The following is a 17,582-nucleotide window of genomic DNA, read 5'->3' on the forward strand; positions in this document are numbered from 1 at the left end:
GAAGGAGAGCCGGCTGCTCTTCAGGGAGGAGACTGGCTGCTGGCTACCTTGGACAGTACAGTGTTCAGGTCCCCACCAACGTCCCCTGTTTGCCTAAGTCAAGAACTGGAGGGAGGAGTGGAAAATAGCAATAAGATCATAGAAGCAACAAGAGGGAAAACAGCGGGGGAATCAGCTTAACATCTTAGATATCTATACATGCATGGAGCCTGGAGAGAGTCCAGAGAAGAGCAGTTTAGTCTGGAAAAGAGAAGACTGAGAGGGGACATGATAATAGTCTTCAACATGTAAAAGGTTGTTACAAGGAGGAGGAAGAAAATTTTTTTTTCTTAACCTCTCACGATAGGACAAGAAGCAATGGGCTTAATTTGCAGCAAGAGTGGCTTAGGTTGGACATTAGGAAAAACTTCCTAACTCTCAGGGTGGTTAAGCACTGGAATAAATTGCCTAGGGAGGTTGTGGAATCTCCATCACTGGAGATTTTTAAGAGCAGGTTAGACAAACACCTGTCAGGAATGGTCTAGATAGTTAGTCCTGCCATGAGTGCAGGGGACTGCACTAGATGATGCACTCTTGAGGTCCCTTCCAGTTCTATGATTCTACGTTACAGACGTGGAAAAATGGAATTGGCTGATGCTGCTTACAACTTTCAGCATAGCCTCTGATGCCCCCTGCATAGAAAGGAGCTTCTGGAGCAGGGCCACAAATTCAGACTGGTAGGATCACATCATCATATAGACCTGGGATGACCAGCAGTGGGTCCAGAACTTTTACACTAGGAAAGCTGAATTTCTAGAGTTTTGTGAGTAGCCTACCCCATCCTTCACCATCACAAGACATACGAGGGCAGCCACATCGGTCCAGAAACAGGTTGCTATTACTGAATGGAAGCTGGCTACCCCAGGCTGCTACAGGTCCACTGCTAACCAGTTCAGTGTTGGAAAGTCAACCATGGGTAAAGTGGTCGTGGAGTTTTTGGAGTATATCAGGCATGTGATTTTCCAAAAGGTGGTGGGCATAAACAATATCCCTTAAGTGATTGCTGAGAGAATGGGGTTTCCAAACTGTGCTGGGGCCATTGATGGGACTCATGTGCCCAGAGTTTGTCCTCTGTAAGGAGCATGTGAGTACATAAACTGCAGAGGGTACTAGTTCATTATTATGTAGGCCCTGGTGGACCACAGAGGCTGATTTATGGTCACGAGCTGCGGTGCACTGGAAAAGTTCATGATGCTAGGGTTTCATGACAATCAGGATTCTACATTCATGGGGTGGCTGGCTGGGACACTATTCCTACCAAATGACATTGTCGTCAATGAAGTTAATGGCCCAACATACCTTCTTTTGCCTTCACTTTTGCAACCATATCCTGATCTCAGAAGGCCTCGCAAAAGAAGATTCAATTACACTCTCTGCAGGTTCAAAATGGTGGTTGATTGTGTGTTAGTGTTTGGCAGACTGAAATCCCTCTGGCACTGTTTACAGATACGTTTGGATGCCTATGTTATCGGTGCTGGGTACATTACTGTGGCTTGCTGTGCTCTTCATAATCTTTGAGAAGTCAAAGGTGAGCCATTTGCCCCTGAATGGAGTTATGACAGTAATGGATTGTGGAACTTGTACACTCAACTAGAAAGTGCACCTACCACAGCTGGGGCAGAATGCACCTAAGCAACCCAATCAGGGATACTCTGTGCTCCCACATTATGGACTTGCATGGGCCAATGGAAGAGGGAACATAGTATGTTTATGAATGTGCTTTTACAATCTTTTACCGTAAATGAGGTATTATCACATCATGCAATGAAATGGAACTTGGGAGCAGGGAAGTGGATTACCATGCACTGTAGTTCTGAATGACATGACCACTTATGAAATGGGGAGAGGAATTGATTGCTATGCATTGTAGTTATGAATGACATGACCGCTTATGAACCGGGGGCAGGGGATTGATTGCAATGCATTGTAGTTATGAATGACATGACCGCTTGTGAAGTGGTGAGTATTGTGGATTTACAGTATGGCTTCATGTAGAGTAATGTATTGAGAAATAGTGTTTGCATACAACTTCCCAGTTGTTCCTTATCATGTGTTTACCTTTATTATTTGAAATATACATCATATGATGTGATGCAGTGACGGCAATAAAATTTCTTAATAAAATAAAAACCTTGTTTTTTGCTGATACATTAGAAAAACACAACATTAAATAATTGCATAGCAGGCCAGCTGTCATTAACACACCAAAACACCAGTGATAATCCAACACCAAAACCTTTAACAAAAACAAGTTCATGGACAGTGCAAACAGTACGGCCAGTTCCAAACAATAAACTCCTTACTGTTTCATGTCTCCTGGCTCACCTGTTCTCCTTTCCCTTCCTTCCATGTTTAGTGAGAACTTGGCACCACTGCTACTGGTTGAACTGTTCACAAGGGCAGGGGTCTGCATAGGAGTGGAGACCTTCAGAGGGGTGTAGACTGATTCTTTAATGGTTAAAATTGTATTGGTCACCAATTAATACTAATTTAATGAGTTGGAGGTAATATGGTTCTAGTCCCTGAATCAGATACAAGTCAATTAAAACTAACAATTTCAATATCTATAGGGAAAGACACTCACACTGAGGGCAAAGCAAAACCTTAGCCACTCTTATTAACACAATCAGTATAGACAAGAAAGCTCCAAATCACATAAACAAATACCAGTAATATAGTATTGGGGATATTTTGGGTATCATTCCTTACATATGCTCATATACTTATATACTCACATCCTTCTTTGGGGATCTGGTGGTAAGAGACAAAGGACCAGCCCTGTCCCTGGCATGCCAAATGAGTCCAATGGTCCAGACCCCAGTGCCTGAAGGTCGGTTGTAGATGATGACAATGAAGAGCTGAAGGGTCAATGATGGAAAGCTCGCCACCACTTATATAGTGGCCGGGCTAGTATAGGGTCTGGGGACTATCATGAATATTCATTCAGATGCCCAGCCTCCCATGTCCATATCTAACTTCTTCACCCTCATAATATTGAGGTGCCTTTATCCTATAGGTTAACATATTAATGCCTTTTAGCTCATTACCATATATGTCAACTATTGCTCAAGCAAGTTTGTGGTTAAACATCTGCCAACAATTTTATCCGAAAATATTCAAACCTAGTATCAGTCCAATATTCCTTAGGTTGCCTTATCTAGTTATGTACCAACTCCCCTCTTAAGCAAGCTGTTCCCAGCTCCCCAAAATCTAGGATAAACGTTGGGCCATTTTATCTATGCTAAGGGTCGTAGACACAGGCCCAGAGGTGCCAAAAGGAGATTTTATTCCAAACTGCCAGTGGCAAGCCCAGCTGTGTATTCTACAGAGGTTTTCAAACGTATGCTGATGGAGTCCTACAAAGGCGGGTCTGGGAAATAGGCCCTTCCCTGAAATTTGACTACCTACCTGGAGTTCCTAGTACAGGAAAAGTTTGCAGAGAATCCACAGAATGCTGCATTAGCGTCCAGAGGGATGACTGCCTCCCTATGGCTCCATGCAGCACCTGGTGTTGGCAGCTCTGAACACATCCACCCAGGGACTGCATGCAAACACACACGATAATATGGACTCTCAAAGAACTACACAGCCATCCCTTTGCCATCCCCTGCACATTTCTGGATTGCCATCAAACACCCACCCATACTCCAGACACTGATTTTGTCACTCATGGACTACGTTTATCCTTAGGGTTAGGGTTAGGTGCTAGGACCCGAAAGATGGTGAACTATGCCTGGGCAGGGTGAAGCCAGAGGAAACTCTGGTGGAGGTCCATAGTGGTCCTGACGTGCAAATCGGTCGTCCGACCTAACCCTAACCCTTTCCCTCCCCCATCCCGGAACAGTTTTCTGTTTACAGGAGGTTTGCTATGTTGTGGCATGCCCGATTTGCATGCTAAAAGGGAAGGCAATATAAAGTTCTTATTTTAAACACTCTGGCACATCTCTGTGAGAATGTGCAAGTTTCTAGTAAAAATTTCATTTTAAATGTTTGTTTGACTGAAGTTTGTGCTTCCTGGTCTCCATTTTGAATGCAAAGTGGTGGTAGTGGTGTTGGGGAGTTATGCCAGGGCACTGATGTACAATCTGCTATTAGTGGACACATGCTGCTGCCCATGGCTGGCAAGAAATTTTGCATTGGGTAATGGATGGAAATCTCTCCTATCCCTATACTAATAACAGCAAATATGGAGCCAGAAGCTTACCAGGCTCAGGGGGCTACTTCTGCCTCTTGTGTTTCTGATGCTGGTTCCTCAACAGGCAACTTCTCTGGGAAGGCATTAAAAATCTCCTCTGAGTAGGGACCCAGAAGGTGCTGCAGCTGCTCCAGCGGCAAAGCCTCCTCAGGTACTGGTTTGAGTACAAGAGTCATTTCAGCATTTCAGTCTGATCTGGTGCCTCTGGCTCCCTGCAAGTCCTACACTGGATTCAGGGGGGAGGAGGTCTCCATCCAGGCTGAACAAGCTATCATGAAGCGCATGTAGCTCAGTGCTATACGCAGTACCCAGCACTTGTCTAAATTCCTCACAAAAGCAGCAGGATGATGGTAAGTTCCCAGTGGGTCTCATCCGTGGCTTTCTGGTAGTTGGTCTTGAGCCATTTAATCCACTCCCTGCACTGGTTGTTGGTTTGGCAAATCCCCAATGCTACCAGCTTCTTCGCTGTTAGCTGGTACACATGGTCATTCCGGGAACTCTTGCTAAAGTCAAACTGTTAGCTCCCCTTACACCAGAGATCAACCAAAATCTGACTGTTCTTCCATGACTAGCTAGCAGTGCGCCTGGCAAAGGACTTCTTCATGTTGGTGAAACAAATACAGGAGAAGGTTCATTCTGCTTGCAGCTCAGTGGTCAGAACAAAATGGAAGGGTTAAACACCAAGCAGCTGTACTTGAACCAGGACGGTGGCTTCCATTTCCTGGGAGTCAATTGGCCAGTCTTGGGATAGAAAGGACAAAGACTACTGTCCCATGGTATGGTGGGATAGCATTGGTGGACTCTCAGGACCCAAGTCTAGGAGGCCCAGGCCCAACCTGCATCCACAGTGAAAAACTATGGAGTATGGGGCTGAGCCCTCATGGGAATCGGGTTCAAATAGGGTTGTCAACCCTCCAGGATTGGCCTGGAGTCTCCAGGAATTAAAGATTAATCTTTAATTAAAGATTATGTCATGTCATGAAATCTCCAGGAATACATCCAACCAAAATTAGCAACCTTAGGTTCAGACCCTCCACTACTGTGGTGCCCTGGGCCCAAGTTAGACAGAATTGTGTGTGAATGGAAAGGGGGTCTTGGCTTCAGTCTGAGCCCAGGCTTACATTGCAATGTAGACGTACCCTAAGGAAAGCAAGGCGTGAGAGCAGCAGAATGACAATGGACTTCAAAAAAGCAGAGTTTAACAAATGCAGAGAACTGGTAGGTAGGGTTCTTGGGAAGAAAAGGAAAATTGAGTTCAGGAGCAGTTTCTCAGACAAAATCTGTAACCACATAGAGGATAATACCTTGATAAATATATCTTGATTGTAGTAAGATATATTTTTTTTTTACATAGTCACACATGACGGTCTCATAAGCAAACAAGGGAAATGTCGTCTAGATGAAATTATTAAGGTGGGTGCACAACTGGTTGAAAAAACATACTCAAAGAGTAGTTATCAAGGATTCACTGTCAAATTGGGAGGGAGTATCTAGTGGGGTCCCATAGAGGTCAGTCCTAGGTCCGATACTAGTCCATATTTTCATTAATGACTTGGATAATGGAGTGGAGAGTATGCTTGTAAAATTTATAGATGACACTAAGCTGGGAAGGGTTTCAAGCACATTGGAGGACAAAATTAGAATCCAAAAGGACTTTTACAAATTGAAGAATTGGTCTGAAATCAACAAGATGAAATTCAATTCATAACAAGTGCAAAGAACTTCACTTAGGAAAGAAAAATCAAATGCACAGCTACCAAATGGGGAATAACTGGCTAGGCAGTAGTATTGCTGAAAAGGCTTTGGGGGTTATAGTGGATCTCAAATTGAATACAAATCAACAATGTGATGCAGTTGTGAAAAAGACTAATATCATTCTGGGGTGTATTTAACCCGAGTGCTGTATGTAAGACATGGGACATAAAGCAGACAGAAGAGTTGGCCAAATTTAGACTGCCATTTGTAAAACAGGTGTGCAATTTTGACGTGGTATTATATCCTGGGCTGCTCCTGGATGGCCAGGTAGCAATATGGTTAAAGGCACTTTTTTCCCCATCTCTGATTTGCAAGATGAATACAAACGTTTCTGTCATTGTGGATCTTTGTCACTTTGAGATTAGATTGCTGTGATGCTGTGATGTTATCTGATTAAAATATGACCATATAGATCATTGTTGCAATCACTGTTATATATTTGCAGCAAATCTTGTACAAAGGTGGTCAAGTGAGGTGTCTATGAAAAGGTTATGATTTGCTGGTTATGATTATCCTATCTGTATGCATGTATCATTTTTGTATTTGAAGTTAAAAATATTGGCTATATACTTGGATTTCAAATGTTTGCTCCTGGGGTAATGCCTACAAGCTTGCCAGCCAGCACGTCTTGGAGGGACTATTCAAATTGAGTGTCCCATCAAAAGAACATTTAACTGACAATGGAGCCTGGATGCCAATCTACACTTAATGGCATCCTGCAATGACTAGGCAAAATGCATGGATATGTTACTTGCCCATGTGACTCCAAACTCCATCTTACTGCTGTAATTTTCCACAGTAAGAGCAATGGGATTCCCTCCACATGGCTGAAGCTGTAAAAGGCCCTGGAAACTACTCCATTTTGCCTCTATCCTGCTCCAGCCTCTTTCTTGCCCAAGCCTCTGTACTATGAATTTATACTAATGAGAGCATTCTAATCAAGGAATTGAGGACTGTCCAATTATTTGGAAGCAACCAGAGAGAGATTTATTAAGCCAGCAGTTTATTCCATCACTGCTACAAGCCTAAACCAAGAACTTTGCAATTACTGTATGTATTTGATTCCTTTAACCAATTTTAACTCTCACCCCTAGTTTTTGTGTTATGAGGAGTAAATAACACTTTCTTATTTAGTTTCTCAACACCAGTCATGATTTTATAGACCTCCATCATATCCCTCCTCAGTCCTCTATTTTCCAAGCTGAAAAGTCCCAGTCTTATTAATCTCTCCTCATACGGCAGCCGGTCCATATCCCTAATTATTTTTGTTGCCTTTTTCTCAACCTTTTCCAATTCCAATATATCTTTTTTGAGATGGGGGTGACCACATCTCCATGCCATTATCAAGATGTGGACATATCATGGATTTATATACCGGCAATATGATATTTTCTGTCTTATTATCTACCCCTTTCTTAATGATTCCCAACATTCTGTTCGCTTTTTGACTGCTGCTGCACATTGAGTTGATGTTTCCAGAGAACTATCCACAATGACTCCAAGATCTCTTTCTTGAGTGGTAACAGCTCATTTAGACCCCATCATTGTATATGTATAGTTGGGATTATGTTTTCCAATGTGCATTACTTTGCATTTATCAACATTGAATTTCATCTGCCATTTTGTTGCCCAGTCACCCAGTTTTGAGAGACCCTTTTGTAGCTCTTCGCAGTCTGCCTGGGACTTAACTATCTTGAGTAGTTTTGTATCATCTGCAAATTTTGCCACCTCACTGTTTACCCCGTTTTCCAGATCATTCATGAGTATGTTGAATAGGACTGGTCCCAGAACCGATCCCTGGGGGACACCACTATTTACCTCGCTCCATTCTGAAAACTGACCATTTATACCTACCTTTGGTTTCCTATCTTTTAACCATTTACCAATCCATGAGAAGATCTTCCCTCTTATCCCATGACAGTTTACTTTGCTTAAGAGCCTTTGGTGATGGGCCTTGTCAAAGGCTTTCTGAAAACCTGAGTACACTATATCCACTGGATCTCCTTTGTCCACATGCTTGTTGAACCCCTCAAAGAATTCTCATAGAAATTCACTCTTTCTGTTTCTGCCAGCCTCTCCTGCTGGCTTCCTGGTGCAGATTTGAAGAAACAGAGCCCATATACCCATAGGGCCTATGACACATGGTTGAGCAGCTCTGATTCCATCCAGTAGATGGCATTGGTACACAGACAATATATTTGTCAACTTGTTATAACCTATTTCAAAATATGTGGAAAGTTGCATGAACATAAGTACCTATAGACCTTGATTTTACAAGCCTGACATGGAGCCCAGCAGGGTGTGCAACATTGTTCTGTTTCAGTGCAAGTATGAGTGAAGACTGTGCAGGAGCAGAAATAAAGCTAAGTGCTGGGTGTATTCGCTTGCACTGTATGGAGGTAAATCTGAAGCTACCTGAATGTCTACTCTTTTAAGGTGTGACTACACTGCAATCCAAGGTGTGATTGCACCATGGGTAGACACACCTGCAATACCACGATTAAAAATAGCAGTGTAACCGTGGTGGCACAGGCTTCAGCATGGGCTGTACAAACACACAGATGACCCTGGGTCTGTACTCAGGTTGCTAATCTGCACTAAAGCCCATGCCACTGCATCTACACTGCTATTTTTAGCCATGCTATTCCAGGTAAAGCTAGCATGGATATATCTACCTGGGCTGCAGTCAGACTGTAGTGTACTCACAAGTGCATAGGATGAAAATGAGGCAGGGTATGGGTAGAAAATGGTCATATCTGAGAACACATGGACAAAAGTACAACCCTCATCATACTAGAGAGCAGAGCCGGCGCTAGGCATCAGCAGACTAAACAATTGCTTAGGGCCCCAAGCAGCTCAAGGGGCCCCCCTATTCGCTTTTTATTATGTGTTGGGAGGGGAGGGGGCCAAAAATATTCCTGCTTAGGGCCCCCAATGAGCTAGCACTGCCTCTGCTAGAGAGACATTTAATATGCACTCCCTCCTAGGCCTAACTCCTGGTACTGAAAGACAGGAGAAACACCCGTGGCAGTATAGCAGTCTTCTGATTAACGCAGGACCACGTTTTCTTATGCTCCCTGACCTGCCCATCACTTTTTACTTTGCACTTTTGCATGCAACACTCCGTGCCTGCGCTGTTTAGTAGCAAGGCCTTAATGTAAATCTGGTGTATCAGCAGCATGGCATCAACACTGAGCAGACAAGAAACAGGAATGATTATTGGGCTATTGGCAGTAATGAAAACAAAAGAAACATCTTTCCCAAGAATTGATGGGGACTTTCAGTTAATGGACTGCTGAGTGCTAATTTACGACCGTAAATGTAACACTTACTGAAAATAACATGTTAACTTTTATAATCTGGTAGCTACTTATGTTAGTGACTTACTGTTACTTTAAGCTACAGGCACAGCCTTGCCTCTGTCAGTGACAGATTTAATAGTTTTCATAAATTCTCACTCAACACATTTTTACAAAATTAAATAGCATTAAAAGCTAAGAAAAATTGCACATGCTGGTAATATTACAATTGATTAATTTTATTAGTGCTATTTATATACTTTGAGTTTACAATAAAAATGCATTAACGCTAAACAAAGCCAAAAATAATGTATTTGCAACACATTGTTACTGCGGTAATCCTGTTCTGTGCATTTATTTTCATCACCTCACTCAGCACTTAAAAAGGATGGCCAATTAAGAATTTATTTGGCCACCACACAGTACTTTAGAAGCTGGTGGCTAAGTTCTCACAAATTCACCATGACTTTTCCATCTCTACATACAGTTATAATAAGATGTCCTGAGCTTTTATGTAGACTCACCAAACTCAAATTCAGTGCTATGATACACACACAGACAATGCCTCACTGTGTGCTGCATTTTCCTCAGATGCAGCAACGTTCTTCTACAACAATGCCTAGTAAATACACAATGAGTTGAAAGGATTCTAATTTATAAGAGTCAAGGTCTGAGGTCTATCCAAGTGCTGTGTTAGGCCAACTTCTGATTTCTAGTAATATTCATTAAGGTTTGCTACAAATATGGTCTGCCAGGTTTTTTTTGTTTGGTTGTTTCCCCCCCTCCCCCTTCTTTATTTACTCTGAATAAAACACTGAAAACTAGACCTTTTCTATAAGATAAGACATTGGCAAGACAATTATGTAAAGAGCTCTTCTCTTAAGCACTTTCCTTTAGTTACACATGTGTGCCAGCATACGTTGCCAAAGAATGAAGACATTTTATTTAAAATTACACTGGCAACAGACCATCAAATTATCCTTAACATTTTCATTAAATTGAGATACAGATATAGTTAGGGTAGTAAATCTTTTAGATACAAGGAGTTTATTCCAGAGCCCGGGCCCGATGCAGCAGTAATTGTTGGAACTATTAAGGTCTAAGGCTTTGTCTACATTACTAATACAGCTGTCCAATTTAGCCAGTTATGAAACCCAGACAAGGACCCTTCCATACTACAAAAATGGAACTGTATTGTAACCAGATCAAGGAACAATAATGCTGCAACTGGATTCTGTACTAAAGCAACTATTTCATGTCATGCTGGCCTGATTAGATCTGAGTGTAAGTACACAATATTGCCAGTGGAGATTTTTGTCAATGTCTCTCTACTATCTTCAATCCATATTCCCAAAGGCTTTAGAATAATCAGACAAATAGAACTTATATAACAATAGTACTTTGCTTTTCTATAGCACCTACTAGTCAAGAATCTCAACGCACTTCATATTCTTAGATTCAAAGGCCAAAAGAAATATTATGATCTAGTCTGACCTTCTGCATAACACAGGCCATAGAATTTCACCTAGTAACTCCTGCATCCAGCCCATAACTTCTGCTAGAACAAGAACATATATTTTAAGAGGACATCCAAACCTGATGTAAAGACTTCAATCATAGAATCCATCACACTCCTAGATAAATTGGTCCAGTTGTTAATTATCTTCATTATTAAAATGTTGATCCTTATTTCTAATCTGAATTTGTTTACCTTCAGCTTCCACCTATTGGATCTCATTATGCTTTTGTCTGCTACATTAAATAGCCATCTCCCCAGCTAACCCCTTAGAGACCTCACTCAAGTCACTTCTTTACCTTTTCTTTTATAAGCTTAATAGACAAAAGAAGTGCAGTCTCTCACTGTAAGGCAGGTTTTCCAGACATCGCATCATTTTTGAAGCTCTTTTCTGAACCCTTTTCAGTTTGTCAACATCCGTTTGGAAGTGTGCACACCAGAACTGGACATGGTATTCCAGCAATGGACTCAGTAAAGCCATATACTGTGGTAATAATACCTCACTTCTTCAACTCAGTACTCCTCTTCTTATATAGCCAAGGTTTGCATTTGCTCTCTTATCCACCACATTGCACTGGGAGTCACCAACTTTTCCTTTTCCCTGGGGATGCTCAACCCTGCTTGGCCCCAGCAGCTTCCAGCTCCCATTGGCCCGGAGCAGCGAACCGCGGCCACTGGGAGCCGCGATCAACTGAACCTGCGGACGCAGCAGGTACACAAACCGGCCCGGCCTGCCAGGAGCTTTCCTTGCACAAGCGGCGGAACAAGTTTGGGACCCACTGATCTAGACTATTGAATTCTATAGGATTGTTCATAAAACCTATACAAAATAATGTAAATTCTAACTTAAATTCTGTAGGTTTTTAGAGTCATTCTTGAAGAATCCTGTTAAATTTTTATAGAACCATATTGGTTTCCTCCACGTTAAATCCTATGTGCCCTTTCCATAAAGGTGTGTTTTGATCATCCCAAAGTTTAGGGTTGTTCAGATCCAGAGGTTTGGTTCCGGCCTTTCTATATAGTAAAATTATTCTTACTTGTGAAAGTACAGGGAGAAAGCATGGCTCAATGCACTAGACTAAGAGAAAGGAGATCTGGGGACAGATTCTCAGCTGGTGTCAATTACCATAGTCCCATTGAAGTCAGTAGAGCTATGACAGTTATGTCATTTAAAAATATAGGTCCAGATCCACAAAAAGTATTTGGGTTCTGAACTTCCACTGATTTGAGTGGCTGTTTGGAGCCTAAATACTTCTGTATTTTGCACTGGACACTGCACTTTTGCACTGGGCCCTAGTCTCTGGATTCTACTCCTACCTCTCCCAGTATCTCACTGTGTGAATCTGGGGAAGTCACATAATATCCTTGTGCCTGAGATTCCCCATCTATAAAATGGGAGTAATGACACTTATCACCTTTGCAAAGTGTTCTGAAATCTGAAGATCATCAGTACAATGAAAATGCTCAGTATTATTATTAACGTGATGAGCCATCACAAGCATGGTATTGAGATAAAGGGTCAGAAACAGTTAAGTAGCTTTTCATTTTGTTTTAGTACTGAATCTACAATCATTTTAAATTCTAAATTAAAGTTCTTCTAGTGATTTTTAAACCGGAGGGAATTTGGCTTATGATTAAGGCTAAGATTTTGTCATGGATATTTGTAGTAAAAGTCACGGACAAGTCATGGGGAATAAAGAAAAATTCACGGAAGCCCGTGACCTGACCTGTCCGTGACTTTTACTAAAAATATCCATGATAAAATGGGAAGAGACTGGGCAGCTGCGGGGTAGCTGGGGCTCTGGAGCCCCCACCATGCAGCGGAGGCTCAGAGCTCAGGGTCCCACTGCCTCCCATGGCAGAGGGGAGCTGCAGGGTCTCCCTGCCCCCTCCTCAGCGGCAGGGAGCTGCAGGAATCCCCCTGCTGCTGCCGTGGTGGGGAGCTCCAGGGATCCCTGTGCCACCGCGGCTGGCGGGGAGCTGCAGGGGTCCCTCTGTCCCCCACAGGAGCTGTGGGGTACCCCCACTGCCATGGCGGCTGGGAGCTTGGGGACCCGCTGCTTCAGGCAGTGGGGGTACCTCACAGCTCCCTGCCACTGTGGGAGGCGGTGGGACCCTGCAGTTCCCAGCCGCCTGGGCTGAAGTCATGCAGCTCTTTGGAAGTCACCAATTCCATGACTTCCACGACCTTCGCGACAAAATCGTAGCCTTAATTATGATCTCCTACAGCAGCAAGAGCATCTGGTTACTAAGGCACTGGATTGGAATTCTGGAAATCCAATTTAAATTTCCAGCTTTTCCATAGACTCACTGTGTAATCTTGGGCAAATGACTTTGTCTCTCTCTGCCACAGTTCCCCATATCAGTAAATTGGGAATCATAATATTCCGAGCTCACAGATACATCGATTATAATTTTATCAGGAGAACACATTCATTTATATTTGTGACACACTAAGATACTCTGGGGATGGGAGCCATGTATGCAGATGGAAAGAAAGAAGAAATAAAATCACAAATGATGACAGCAGCATGGCTGCTTCCTCAAGAGGCTTAGAAATGCCAACATCAAAATGCCACCTTATTTTCAAATATATTTCACAGCCAATTCATAGTGCAAAGAGCTTCTTAACTTATGAACTTTCAGACTGCTGGGCTGAGGAAAATATAGAGTTTTCTTGAAATAATTAGGCCCATTTCTCAAATCAATTTTTGTCAGGCTCTTGGAAACATTTTTCATTATCAGATTCCAAATTGCCGTGAACAATATGAACTCATGACCCTTTATCAGTCCAGTTTTGGGCAATCTGATACATCCCTGCTCTAGTTAAATAAATCAAAAACCTTAATTAACGAAGACTGGCATGACTGCAAAAGCAATGAATTAGTTTGTGCACTACCTGAGGGATCACAAAAGTACAGTAGTTACAATTAATGGATTTAATTTTAAATGCTGGGGCCTCTGCATGAAAGTGCCTGAGAAGTCCATTTTGGCATTCTTATTACTCTTTAATTATAATTGATGTACCTGGGAAAGATGTCAGCAGTGTACGTTTTAACACAGGTGCTAGTTTCCCTTAAGAGCTTGCAGTCTTTGTATGAAGCAGTCGATGATATGCAACAAGATTTTGATGACATCCAAATTTATTAGTGCTATTAAGAAAGACATTAATTATTAGACACTATACACACGTAATATGGTACCTCGTTTTTTTTAAATGAACACTTTTATATATTTAAGTTTGAGAATTAAGTTTTATATTTATTTTAAAATACTTCCTGTCCCTCTTGACCCCTCCTTTCACTTTTGTTCCCTTGCAGTTTCACTTTGATCCTTTTTTTTTGCTCTTGTCTCTGCCTCAGAAGAGGCCTTCAATGCTCAAAGATATATATTCTGATGTTGTTATGTGTAGGGAAACTCCCATTAAGAGCAACAGAAGATGAACAGTTAGAGTCAAGCTCAGAACATCGCTAAAAATATACCTGACTCTCCCCTTAAATGATAACACAGCAGTTAGCAACAGCTGGGGTTCTTGAGCCCGATTTAAATGTGAACAGAACAAAGGTGAAGTATTTTCCATCACAGATCCTTGATTCTGGAATGTATTCCTTCATCTTGCACCTAGTCCAACAGGATCCAAGTTAGCATACTGCAAGGTGTATCTATTTTCATAGGTTCTCTCGGAGGGTGTAGATTAAAAGGATGTATATTTGTAGGGTTACTAACTCACATAATTGTATCATGAGTCTCATGATATTTGATGTTTCTCCTAACTGCCCAGCTTCTGGGGTCAGTGGAATAGGTGAGAGTCTCAGCCTTCATGTAAAAAGGAAAAGTGCGGTTTTAGTCCTCATGTTTGCAGAGATCAGCTTGGACAGGTGAAATGAGAGCCTCCTAAAGGCGCAGAAACCAGAAGGCCAATAAAAAGAACATAAAATGAATTTTGCCATTGACTTTAATGGAGCCAAGATTTCACTCATTATTGTTAAGCTAATCACGATTTTTTAGTGCCTGACTCATGGATTTTGAATGCTTGAAGTTGGCAATATTGTAATCTGAAGGATTATTTAATGCAGCCATTTGGCCAGCTGGGAATTTTTGTGTATTTTAAAGCCTTGTACTTTGGAGGGGTATATTTTAAAAACTGAATAAATTAATTAAGTAATTAAATCTTGTTCTGGGGTAATAATATGCCAAGTTCTATTACATCCATTTTTCAGATTTGTCTACCTGATGCTGCACCAACTGAAGTCAATAGAAAAACTCCCATTAACTTGAGTAGTGAAGGACCAGGTCTTTTCAGAAAAAAAAGTACTTTAAACTGACAGACATGAAAGGCCAGATTAAGCAATACACTCTGGCTGCTTTGCGCTTCTGTGGTGGCACAATGCAGCCATAAACTCATATTTATAGATTCATATTTGTAGATGTTAGGTAAGAAGGAAACATTAGATCATATAGTCTGACCTTCTGCATAACATAGGCCACAGAATTTTACCCAGATACCCTGTATTGAGCCCAATAACTTGTGTTTGACTAAAGCATATTGTTATGCTGAGAGATACTGGTGACTTCCTGGATCACAAATCTCACAAACTCCTCAGTTAACAAAACTGTCAGAATAAATTAATCACAAGCCCCTGACCTAAGAAAAAGGGGGTTGTGAACCCATCCCAGAGTTTCAGACTGAATGGGTGGAGAGGTTTTGCTGAATATTGTTTGGGTGAGGGCATATGTGAGAGTGAGAGCAAGTAAGACAGTGAGAGAGTGAGGATGGATAGGAAACGGAGTGAGACTCAGAGGCAAGAAGAAAGCCAAGCAGCTGTGATCCTGGAGAAGTCTAGAGGAAGTTTCCAGATCTGGGGGTGACTAGAGAGGCGATGGACTGTAAGCAAAGAAACTATCCCCTACTTCTTGGTTCTTCCTGCATTCGGAGAAGCAGGACTTCATACATTACTTGTAAATAAACAAAACGGCATCAAATAAAATACCAGACTTCATCATCAATTTTTACTCCTAAATGAAACATCTCCAGAGCCCCCAACTTTGACTAGCCACTCAATTCAACAAGGGGCGACAATATTGTTATCAGTTAAATTGGGACCACAGCTACTTTGAAAAAACGTAACCATGCAAAGCAGCCAAAGTGTACCAGAAAACATGAATTTGTCCCTCACTGTCCCAAGAAACCTATAACTCAGAACAGAGACAAAAAAAGTACAGACATGTAACGCATCAGCTGGCTGGAAGGAAGATCAAGCTTGCAGATGGTTTGAATTTTGTTATTTGATTAATTTATTAATAACCATTTGAAATGAGATTTTTTTCTATGGTAGATTATCTCTAAATGAGCCTTATTGCGTACACAACTGGTGAATAATACAGATAACTAGTTTAGATGTTCTAGATAATCTTTTATTATTCTCACACAGTTAATTAAACTCCCACTGCTTCCACTTTTTAAATGTTTTGCCAACAATGATGTAGCATGTGTAACATCATTGGGAATCACCAGATGACACCATGACAGATAGTCTTACAAATTTTTGTTTAGCTGAATGTACAGGAAAGACAATTAGATCTTGGCTAAATGCCAGTCCTTAGCTGGTGTTAGCTGTGGTGAAATTCTTTTTAGAAGCTGTGCCTATCACACGTACAGTCTGTTCTCTTTTCCTGACTCTGTCTTGAACGGAAATCATTGTTAGGTGCTGCTGTCAACAGGCGGTACCCACACAAGCAAAAAAGCATTGCATGGTACCAAAAACGTTCCAGCCCCATTGCCTATTGTGAAACGTATTTGTTGGTCACATACTGTTCAGCACCACTCTAGCTTTCAAGACAGCAAAGGGGAACTACATTACAGTTATCTTCAACTTTTGAATTCTTGAAATATTGTTTATTTTACTTAATTTCAGACTTATGACTAAAACAATAGCTTTACAGGACAGTTTCACAGAGCACATTATATTCTAGTAATGTGTCATTGTTAAGCATGAATTAGCTACAATCATAAAATGGAAAATATATCTGGTAACAATTTCCTTTTACACGTCATATTTGGTTGATTATATTTTGATTTCAGGAAATTGATGTTGTATATTTCAATCCCCTGAACTAATAACAAGGCCTGTTGGAAAGTAATAGTTTCCTACATAGTCCTGGTGGATAGAGAAAAAATTATAGCCATGAACACAGAGAAAGCATAATTATATTCAAAGAGCAGTTATTGCTGTACTTGCATTAACCTTGCAAGTCGCACACCTAAAATGTCTATATAATGTATTTAACCTTGCATTTGATAATGAAATATGATGAAGAGATCATTATAGTACAGTGCAGAAGATGATCAGTGATCTCCCCACCACGCACTCTTAGGAACACAAGATGAAAACTAGGCGATACAATTGTAAAATATGTGAGATGTGGCTGGATGAGAAATATTTTTTGTAAAAAAAATGGATAGGGAGAGAAAATCTCAGTTGTTAATATTATTTATATGATGGTAGTGCCCACAGGGCCCACCTGAGTCTAGGGCGCTGTCACAGGTTGGGTAGCTTTTTAAGGGTAGCTGGGCTCCACCACACCTGTGCTAGATTAGTTACCCTGCACCCCTACCCCCCGCTGCTCATAATCAGCTGGGTGATTTCTTTAAAAGACTGAGAAATTCAGTTTGAAAGTGGTTTCACAGAGAGCAGGTAGGCTTCTGTGGAAGGCTCTGAGCAAAGGTCTGCAGGAGATTGTGAGAGGACTTCAGGGAAGGAAACTGGGAGTCAGGGAT

This window comes from Malaclemys terrapin, chromosome 2 (genome assembly GCF_027887155.1).
Source record: "Malaclemys terrapin pileata isolate rMalTer1 chromosome 2, rMalTer1.hap1, whole genome shotgun sequence".
NCBI lineage: Eukaryota > Metazoa > Chordata > Testudines > Emydidae > Malaclemys > Malaclemys terrapin.